Source organism: Ambystoma mexicanum, chromosome 8 (assembly GCF_040938575.1).
Source record: "Ambystoma mexicanum isolate Mex_15411 chromosome 8, UKY_AmexF1_1, whole genome shotgun sequence".
NCBI classification, from domain to species: Eukaryota; Metazoa; Chordata; class Amphibia; order Caudata; family Ambystomatidae; genus Ambystoma; species Ambystoma mexicanum.
The window spans coordinates 118,924,081-118,935,607 of record NC_090929.1 but is presented as its reverse complement, the minus strand read 5'-3'; positions in this window follow the sequence as shown (position 1 = coordinate 118,935,607).

Sequence of the window (11,527 nt, the reverse complement as noted above, 5' to 3'; positions counted from 1 at the left end):
GCTTCAATAGTGTCTTCTATAGTTGAAGTAGTGAAGACTCTCACTGCGCTTCGCACCTGCTAAGCCTAGCTGTCCGTATGTGACATGACCTGTGTGTCAGACAAACACATGTCCGTGAGGTTATGGCAGTGCGTATGAAAAACAAAGCACCAAAAAACTTATTGTGGGAAAAGTCAATGTCTAAAAACGGGGCATACTCATAAGGGACACTAATTGAAAATCCCCTAAATTTAGCCACAAAAGAAGCGTGTATAGTAAAACTTACTAGTACACGGTTCCTTCCACGTTCGTCTGGGGCTGAGCTGTTCGGCGTCTCCGGCAGCAAGAAAGTGAAACCGTTTCTGTAGAAACGGCGGGTAAACATGCCGCGAAACATTCCGATTGGGTAGGCCCTGCCGCTCCCCTACTGGCGCGTCATTTGACGGATGGCAAATGGACAGCTGCCACATCGGAGGGGGGACGGGCCTTAGGGGTGAGCAGCAAAAGATTGTTGCAAAGAGTAAATAATAATAACGTGCCAATGGGCGCGTATGCTGCAAAAAGATCAGTGAAGGCATGAATCCTACGCCTAAACCCGGTGTACATGCTGGCACAATGGGCAATTGTAAAAAGCATGTGCTTGTGTATCGAAAAAGTCATCTTGCATATAGAACGTTGCACACGAAATACGGTGTGCACAACAGTCTGAGTCCAGCGCAGTAAGCGCATACTGGATTATGTGATTTGATAGATGCAGGCTGAATGCGAAGGAGCTGATTATGAAGCGGAGGTCACGCTAAATGCCGAAAAACTCTTTCATATGGTCAGACTATTCATGTGTGGTAGGGGCGTTTTGCAATGTAATGGCATGCCTTGCTGCTAAACAGCATAAAGCCCTCAAATATATTGGTAAAACGTATAAAGGACCAATGTTTCTGTATCCTGAACCATAAGGCCTAGATGGGCTCTGTGTGTGAGACATGGGACATGGGACCAGGATTTGTACAATACCTTTATAGATCCTATCATTTTGTTCCAGGCACATATTTGTTCCCTCCCTGGCATACTGTTTGCCGTCCAGATATCTACACCCATGATGGATATTCCTGCTCATCCATGCACTGGATAAACTACTGGTAAGAACCAGGCTACACTCTTGTGAGCTTTTTTCTTTGTTTTAATGAAGCATCCTTCTGGGGCTCATGAATTATTATTTTAATTTCGAGGTCACACCTTTACTCATCACACTCCATTTGTTATTTGTAGATAGAGACCCCGGGACTACCCCATCACATGTCCTGATGAAGGCCTGCCCACAAAGCTGCACCTTACAGCTCTTTTCTAGGCCGAAACACTGTTGTGTCGACGATTATACCATCTGAACAATGCACAGCTTAAGCATTGTTGTTGTTTCTTTTTCTCCAAATGTCCATGAAACCATGTTTATGTTCATTCTGTAACTGCACAATTGAACCGATTGACCAGCCTTTGGCAGTTGTTTCTGTTTATGTTGGTTACATTTAAATCCAGCTCTTGTTGACTGGATTATATGCACTTGTATTGTATTTTAAACACTCCTAGGAGCTCTATCCCCATTATATCTTTTTGTCAAATGTTATTAAATACATTCAGTCCAGAAATTCATTTTCTCGTGACTTTGATATGTGTTAATATGTAGGATTGGTGTGACCTTCTCACCCTGAAATTTTGGTTTTGTTCCCTCAAGTACGCCCACCTTGGTTTTTCAGGGTTTTGCCAGGTGCCCTTATATTGAATCTAGTCCAAGCACAGCCCGTGGCTGTAGGGCTTTCTAGTACTCGTTGCAGACTATTATAGTAATTAGGTTTTTCTCAATCAAGAAAGCAATGGATAAAGTCAACATTGTTTCATACACTGATGAATATTTTCAAAAATGATTGGGTATTTCGACCGCACTTGGACCACAAGAGGGTGTCCTAGCCCAAGGATCAAACAAAGACGAATATGATTGCATCAACCAGCGCAAAAAGAAGCTAATACGCACAGAAATGCATGGTACTTTCATGCTTGAGTATTTGAAAGCTGGAATTACTCAAGACGGGTTGCAGGTTAAAAATATACCCCATGCATTTATTGACAATCCCAAGTTCAAGACAAACTTCAGTGGGGTGGGGAATAAATGTAGTAGGGATTGGATCATTGTTATTATCGATACCGCCGAGGAGGAATGTAAAAGGCAAGGAGAGGAGTTGCTAGAACTGGAGAAAAAATTCACGGAGAACGCGACTGTACAAGATGCCAAGAAGAAATTAGAAAAGCTAGAGGAAGAAATTGAAAAATTCAAACAGATCACGATTGACAGAAAGATCCAAAAGTTTAGGAAACATCTCAGCAGTTATGGAGAGGAAAAGACTTACCCTTATCTGTGTGAGACTTACTACACAGATTTGCAACAACAACAACAAAGCAACTTCTATAAGCATAATAAAGTGGTCAATTTCTCTGGTAGCTCTGCCTCTTCTAGTGGAAGCAACCTGAGTACATAGGGCGGAAAATCTTTTGGTCCACAACAACATCCTCCTTCTTTTCTCCGGGAAGGACAACGGAGATGCCCGAAGAGACGGCCTCAGCAACAAGGACAATACATGAGAACACAACAATGGTACTCGAACCAGCCTTGAGACAACAGATTCCAATATTCAACCTATCTTTAAGAATGTTGACCCGGTCTGAAGAAACTTTACTGGGTAAAGGCCGGTCCGTTGTACCCTCAGCTCAAGCCAACTCTTTCCAAGCTGAGATAGAGATGAAGAGATTCTTTTGTAACATCAAACTCAAATACATTTTTGAAGTGTACTTACCTGACCACCAAGAATCGACATCCTGCAATGATAAAGCACCAGAGAACGTCACTGGTTTCAAGCCCAAATCAGTTTTCATGCCACCACCTTATACTATACCAGCAGAGTTTGAAACTTTTGAGAAACTTGTAATTAAAACATTGACTGAATGGTTTGGCCCAAAAAAACTATTACCAAGATAATTTGACTCGGGAAGAAAGGAAATCCTTGGCTGACCTTAACCAAAATTCCACCATAACTTTAAAACCTGCTGATAAAGGAGGTGGAATTGTCATTATGGAAACAACTGACTACAACAAAGAATGTCTGCGCCTTTTGGCCGATGAAACATCTTACAGGATCTTGGACGGAGACCCCAGAACCAGACTCCAGGAAGAGATTACTAACCTAACCAAACATGCCGAACAAGAAGGCTGGATTTGTGAAGGGGAACGCCATTTCTTAAACAAAACACATCCACGAACTCCAGCATTTTACATCCTACCCAAAATCCACAAAAATCCAGTACAACCGCCAGGCGGACCTATAGTCTCGGCTTGTGACTCCCTTTTAGAGCCTTTATCATTACACACAGATTTCTTCCTCAAACCCTTTGTGGGCCTTATGCCATCTTACATTAAGGACTCTACGAATGTTATACAAATCCTACAAGAACTTGATTTACCTCAACATTCTATTCTGGCTATGATGGATGTCGAAGCTCTATACACATCTATACCGCAAAGAGGAGGTTCGGAAGCTCTTGAAATCTGTCTTAACAAAAGGATTGATGCGTCGTCACCACCAACTGAATTCATCTTGGAATGCGTGAGACTCACTATGTCAGAGAATTTCTTTTTATTTAAGGACCAACTATATCAACAAATAAAAGGTGTCAACATGGGGGCAACCTTTGCCCCTGATGTCGCCAATTTATATATGGCTCAATATGAAACAGACCATATATACAACGACAACAACCCCTACAAGTCAAACATACTTTTGTGGCGTCGATATATTGACGATGTTTTACTGATATGGACTGGCACTGAAGAAAAGTTGGGCCGTTTTCACCTTTGGCTGAACGCTTGGAATGAACACATTCGGTTTACTATCGATTGGAGCTACCAGGCTGTGGATTTTCTGGACTTGCACATATAAAGATCAGGGAACATCCTCAAAACTGAACTGTACGGGAAACCCACTGACCGGAATAGCCTACTGCATTTTTCTAGCTATCACCCTCAGGGTTTAAAATATAATCTACCCTATGGCCAGTTCCTTAGAATCAGACGGAATTGTTCAGATAAAGAAAAATACGAGCAACATGCCAACGGCCTACAAAATCGTTTGAAAGAGAGAGGATATCCGAAAAAATCCATTAGACAAGCTAGGAAAAGGGCTCTGAACACAGACAGAACAATATGTTTGACACCAAACGAGAAAAAAGAGATGAACAGACTTGTCTGCGTCACTACATACAGCCCTGTGAGTAATCTCACCAAACAAACTATCAATAAACACTGGCACTTGATAAAAAACAAGGGCACTCTATAGAAAAAGCCCATCTTTGCCTTTAAAAAGAACAGAAACTTGAGAGACTCTTTGGTCCACACTTACATCAAAGAAAACAAAACACCGAACACACTGTGGGATCTTCCTAGTGTTGTTGGACACTATTGATGTGCGAACTGTGTGGCATGCACAGACCCCCACCAAAACTTTTGTCTACAAGGACTACCATCACACCCTGCAGACGCATACCAACTGCAATAGTAAATTTGTGATCTATGGGATCCAATGCCCTTCCCATCTGTTATACGTAGGCAAGACCGCGAGACCAGTAAAACTGCATATTTCTGAACATAGGTCTTATACTAAGAACAAAACACCGGACAAGCCCATGGTCGAACACTTTAGCAGACTAGGACACACCAATGAAGACATCTCATGGACCATCATCCAACAACTAACTCCACAAAAGAGAGGAGGATGCAGGGACAAAGCACTCACGAGGCTTGAGCAGCATTTGGTCCACAAATTAGACACTGAGAAAACAGGATTGAACATTTCTGTTGAAAGGAAGCACTTGTATACCAGTGAATAGCTATCGACACTTTCATTTTAGCCGCACATTTAATCTGAGCATTTGAGAGGGGTACACACCCTCCTACAGGATATTTGATTTTGATGATGACAAAAAACTACTTCCTCTCCAGTTCCTTTGTTTTGAGATATATATCAATGGCCCCATAGGATGGTTTCCATTTTCTAAGTGGGGGTGTGTTTAAAAATGTACGTCGGTTTTCTAACTTTGACAGTTCGTAGTGTCATAAAAAGCGTGTGATGTTAATTGACAACTGAGGCATGCATTGGGTTAAAACACCGAAGGTCTCTCGAATGTTATGTTTTTACACTCATGTAACTGTGATCACTATATTGTACGACCGAATACACACAGAGCCCATCTGGGCCTTATGGTTCAGGATACAGAAACATTGGTCCTTTATACGCTTTACCAATATATTTGAGGGCTTTATGCTGTTTAGCAGCAGGGCATGCCATTACATTACATAACGCCCCTACCACACATGACTAGTCTGACCATATGAAAGGGTTTTTCGGCATTTAGCGGGACCTCCGCTTCATAGACAGCTCCTTCGCATTCCGCCTGCATGTATCACAGCACATAATCCAGTACGCGCTCACTGCGCTGGACTCAGACTGTTGTGCACACCGTATTTCTTGTGCAACGTTCTATATGCAAGACGACTTTTTCGATACACAAGCACATGCTTTTTACAATTGGCCATTGCGCCAGCATGTACACCGGATTTAGGCGTAGGATTCATGCCTTCACTGATCTTTTTGCAGCATACGCGCCCATTGGCACGTTATTATTATTTACTCTTTGCAACAATCTTTTGCTGCTCACCCCTAAGGCCCGTCCCCCCTCCGATGTGGCAGCTGTCCATTTGCCATCCGTCAAATGACGCGCCAGTAGGGGAGCGGCAGGGCCTATCCAATCGGAATGTTTCGCGGCATGTTTACCCGCCGTTTCTACAGAAACGGTTTCACTTTCTTGCTGCCGGAGACGCCGAACAGCTCAGCCCCAGACGAACGTGGAAGGAACCATGTACTAGTAAGTTTTACTATACACGCTTCTTTTGTGGCTAGACTTAGGGGATTTTCAATTAGTTTCCCTTATGAGTATGCCCCGTTTTTAGACATTGACTTTTCCCACAATAAGTTTTTTGGTGCTTTGTTTTTCATACGCACTGCCATAACCTCACGGACATGTGTTTGTCTGACACACAGGTCATGTCACATATGGACAGCCAGGTTTAGCAGGTGTGAAGCACAGTGAGAGTCTTCACTACTTCAACTATAGAAGACACTATTGAAGCTTAGTGGGTGTCTCCACCACTTGCACGAAAGGAGACACTTCTTACCGCCTGAGGTAAGACTTCCCCTATGTATCCATTAATTGAGACATGGGACCAGGATTTGTACAATACCTTTATAGATCCTATCATTTTGTTACAGGCACATATTTGTTCCCTCCCTGGCATACTGTTTGCCGTCCAGATATCTACACCCATGATGGATATTACTGCTCATCCATGCACTGGATAAGCTACTGGTAAGAACCAGGCTACACTCTTGTGGAGCTTTTTTTCTTTGTTTTAATGAAGCATCCTTCTGGGGCTCATGAATGTTTATTTTAATTTCGCGGTCACACCTTTACTCATCACACTCCATTTGTTATTTGTAGATAGAGACCCCGGGACTACCCCATTACACATCCTGATGAAGGCCTGCCCACAAAGCTGCACCTTACAGCTCTTTTCTAGGCCGAAACATCATTGTGTCGACGATTATACCATCTGAACAATGCACAGCTTAAGCATTGTTGTTGTTTCTTTTTCTCCAAATGTCCATGAAACCATGTTTATGTTCATTCTGTAACTGCACAATTGAATCGATTGACCAGCCTTTGGCAGTTGTTTCTGTTTATGTTGGTTACATTTAAATCCATCTCTTGTTGACTGGATTATACGCACTTGTATTGTCTTCTAAACACTCCTTGGAGCTCTATCCCCATTATATCTTTTTGTCAAATGTTATTAAATACATTCAGTCCAGAAATTCATTTACTTGTGACTTTGATATGTGTTAATATGTAGGATTCGTGTGACCGCACCCTGAAATGTTGGCAAAGGATTCTCCCACGTGGAATATAATATTGCTAATTCCCACACACTCAGTGAAGCAATGTACTCCCAAAGCTTACCCAATGGGTTCTTAGCTATTAAAGCACATGCGTTGAACACCCAAAACCACAGTACATGCTACACCCAGGAGGATCAGGCCTGAAACTGTAAATCCAAGATCACAGAAAAGTCAATGATAGACTTGCTCAGCCCCTTCATACCCAAAGCTTCCCCAGGTGCCCACAGACAGAGCAACCAATTGCAACCATTACTCGCCAAATCACCACTTGGAGGTGCGGACCCTCACTAGGAGACCAACCCAAGGGGAGGAGAAAGCACAGTATAAAACACCCAAATTCAGTCAGGCACTGTTGCTTATAGTAGCAGGAGGCTCATGTTTGGAGAACGCTATAAATTGGAGTGAGGTGGAAAAAGCAGAGGATGGAGAGGTGGAGGAGAGTGGCATCAGTGGAGAGCAGGAGAATGATGTGACATTAGAGGGTGAGAGTAGACCGAAGGAGGTGGTGACCGGAAAGGAGGCAATATCAATGTAGGGAGAGAAAGAGAATGCAGACATAGTAAGAATTAGGGAGGTGGTAGCATCAAATGAAGGATGTGGCAGAAGAAGCAATAACATCAGGCCAGGAGTGTAGCTGTCTCGGAAAGGTGGTTGAGCCCCAGTCCTGGAGGTAGAGGTGAGACCCAAGGTGAAAGATGAACATCAGAGATTGGCAGTGAGCAGGGTTATGGTGTGGTATCATCAGGGGAAGAGTCAGACATTGAAGGGAGAATCCCACAAGGAGGAGAAGGCAGGAGTGATGCAGAAAGGGGTACGGTGGAGACCAATGGAACAACATCAGAAGGAGAAAGATCCAAAAGCGCACTGTCCTTCAGGAAGTATTTGTGAGTTTGACATCTCCACTGTCTTTCACTAGAACTCTCAATGATCTTCTTGGCTCATGTGTTTCTCACAGGCCAGAGCTCACTCCTTCACCTGCCTTTTGGGTTTAGTTTGGTGGTTCTTTTCCCTCTGCCACTCTACAATTGCCTTCACTGCATGCAAAGAATATTTCTTCCACTTTCTTTGCAAAGGTCCTCGTCAAGCAGTCAATACTGTAAACCTCCTGCCAGGCCTCTCTGTCTGTCTCAGGGTTCTCTTAACTCAAGGTGGTACCCAGCCCTTAGGTATTTCTTCTCCTTTCACTTTTCTGTGGTGGAAGCCTGCTGTCATCCCCACTTTCTGTACACCATGGTTCTTAACAATGTGATCCGTGACTTGGATCGGGAAAAGCTTCTACTGGGCCAACGCAGCAGCTAAGCTAATTCTGTCCAGGTAACCTACCTTCTTTCTTCCCAGGAAGTGGTGAGTAGCACACCTGCCTCCTCCTGGGACGCACCCAACCATGTCTTTCCCTGGGCTTTTCAAACACCTAGCGCAGTCTGTATAATTATAACCTTGCCCGGGGTTGGTCCTTCCCTTGGACGACTCATCTTAATTCACCTGATTGTCCCTTTCACCATTGGTTCATTAATTGGGCTGTTTTACCATTATTATTTCTCTACTTGTATCGGGTAGGAGGTAGATTAACTAGAGTCACAGTTTTAAATAGGCGCCAGATTGGAACTACTTAAAAAAAATGTTTTGGTTCTCTGATACTCCTTCGCAGCCTGGTTTCTCTGGATAACATGGATCAGTATACTTGCCTGAATGTCTGGGGTATGGGCAGTTGGTATTCTGCCTTTGCTTTAAGTACATAGGTAGCCTGGTTCTGACAAACGTCTGCGGTTAGAATGTAATGCTACTCTGCAGTCAGTCGCAGGCCAGGGACAGGGGCTGCCATAACATGAAGCCCCCTTGGATATTGACCATGCTGATGAACTCAAAGGAAACAATGTAATGCTGCGGCTTGTTGAGGCTAACAGTCCCAGGCTATACTGCTCCAGCCACCAGAGAATGAGATGGATGTATATATATATATATATATATATATAAATATATATACATATATATATATATATATAATTTTTTTTTTCCAAGGAAAAGATCTTTGATCTTTAGTTGCAGGGACATTAAGGTGAGAACTTAATGCAACAAAACCCTGGAAATTAAGCTAAAGCCACCTTAACTTTGCGCCCCCTGTTGCGCAGAGTATGACCACAATGATGACATCACAGATCACATCACTGATGACATCACTAATTACATTACAACAGTAACTGACATTAAGCATGGGCTTCAACCATGGTCAGTGTGTGTGGCCAAATATATTTTAACACATGAATGGGTACTAGCCATGGCCTTCAGATATGGAGAGTGGTCACAACCTTCACCCATGTGCACTGAATATTTTAAAATGCTAACAAGCTACCAACCATAGATTATGGCCTTTACCGGTGGATACAGCTTTCAACCAGATTAGGCACTAGCCATGGACTTTAGCACAATACTGGCCAGTAGCCACAATCTTCGACTGTGTGCACTATATATTCTAGCATATAAATGGGCCCTAGCCATGGCCTTTGACCTGTAGCAGTCTGTACATCTTTTGGCCATGTCCAGTGTAAATTTTAAAATAAAACAATGCACTAAATGATGGCCTTCGCGCGTGCCCACTGTGTATTACACAACACTAACCCACCACTGGCTGTGGCCTTCAACTGTGCTCACTGTATATTATATACACTAACCAGCCACTAGCAATGGTCTTCAACACAATACTAGCCAGTGGCCACAGCCTTTGGCTGGGCCGACTGTATATTCGGACATATTAATGGGCACTAGCTATGGTCTTTAGCCATGGTCACTGACTACAGCGTTCAACGTTGCCGGCTGTATATTTTAAAACAGTGACAGGCTACTAGGCATGGCTTTTAACCATGCACATTGGTATTTTTTTTAACACTAACCAACCACTAACTATGGCCTCTGGTGCTGTCCACTGACCCCGGCCTTTGTAATGGCCAAGTCTGCGGCCTACATTTTTATTATTGTAATCAAGATTTTCATGAGCTAACTTAAAAATGATGTTATGTCTAATTCCATTATTGATGTAATATACAATACAATCAGTGTTGTCACCAGTGATAGCATCAGTGATGTGATTTGCAATGTCATCATTGTTCTCATACAACATGTAATTAGTGATGCCATCAGTGATGTCATCATTGCGGTCATAGTCGGCACAAAGTTAAGGTGGCTTTAGCTGAATTTCCAGAGTTTTGTTGCATTAAGTTCTCGTGTTAACATCGCAGCCACATCATCAGTCAATGAATTGCAGGATTCTACGTGCAAAGCTAACACGGTAACAACTGGAGTGCTTTTATTCGCAGCTAAACTACTGCCCTGTTAACAGTGTAACCACGGAAACAAACAATTGGGAAGAGTTGAATGACTGAAACTGCATCACATGAATTACAATAGATATTGTCACATATTTTTTCAGTCTGTGTTCAATTATATCTATTTTTATAACTTAAAAGAAGGCCCTTAAAAGGGTCATTTGGGTGGAAAGAAAGAGGGCGAAGGAATAGAGGAGGAAAACACATAAGAATGAAACATCTAACAAAGGGAATTAAAATTTAAAGCAATATTTATATGCAAACAAAACAAGAGGAGTGGCAGGGGCACTGCTCTGGGTCCCAGCTGCAGTAAGCTCAAACTGTCCAAAGATGTTTTCCTCCTAGCGTGCTTTCATGCCTCAGCAATCTTCAGGGAGGCCGATTGGATGCAGATTGGATGCAGGTGTGCAGGGTTAAATCCCTCTAGTATGCACCAGGTAGTTGCAGCAGGGAATTCTGGTACCTGTAGTGTAGAGCCAGCCAGGATCCAACTCTCCCCCATTTTCAATGTTAGCCCTCAGTGGAGAGGGGGAGGGAGTAACCATCAGTATGACACGGTAGTGGCTGGGTAGTTATGGTTAAGTTGCTGTTTCCATAGGAAGAGCATTTTTTCTTTTTTTTTTGCAAGGTTTGGTCCAGTGGGAGAAAAGTTAGAGGGGGGGGTCCCAAACGTCTTTTTTTCCATAGACTGAATGGGGGAAAAACTTTGCGCAGGCCTACAGGTCAAACCGTTGGACGGATTTTCACGAAATTTGTGGCAGGGGCACGGGCTTGGTCCCAAATGCGTGCTTTTGTAAATTTGGTGCCAATCCATCCAGTAGGTTCCTTTAAAACGACCACAAAATATGTCTCAAAATATTAGTGATATCTATGTCTGCTCTGCGGTCACACTTCCCTGTTGGCCCCGCGGACAAGATACCGATTGGCCAGGGGAGTGGCGTCATGACCGCGGACACGCGACGTCTTCGCCGATTGGCTGCAGCGAGCCGTGATGTGCGTCAGAATGTGTGGATGCGCCCGACATCTTGGATCCGAAGACAGCGCAGTCGCCACCAGAGGCGAAATTCGGTTTCGGAAACTGTTTTACTCTCCTACAGTGCGTGGGGAGGTTCACATAGTAAGAGATGGGTCAAATACTGTGCTTGTTTGGGCGGCAGGTGTTAATGATGTATTCGA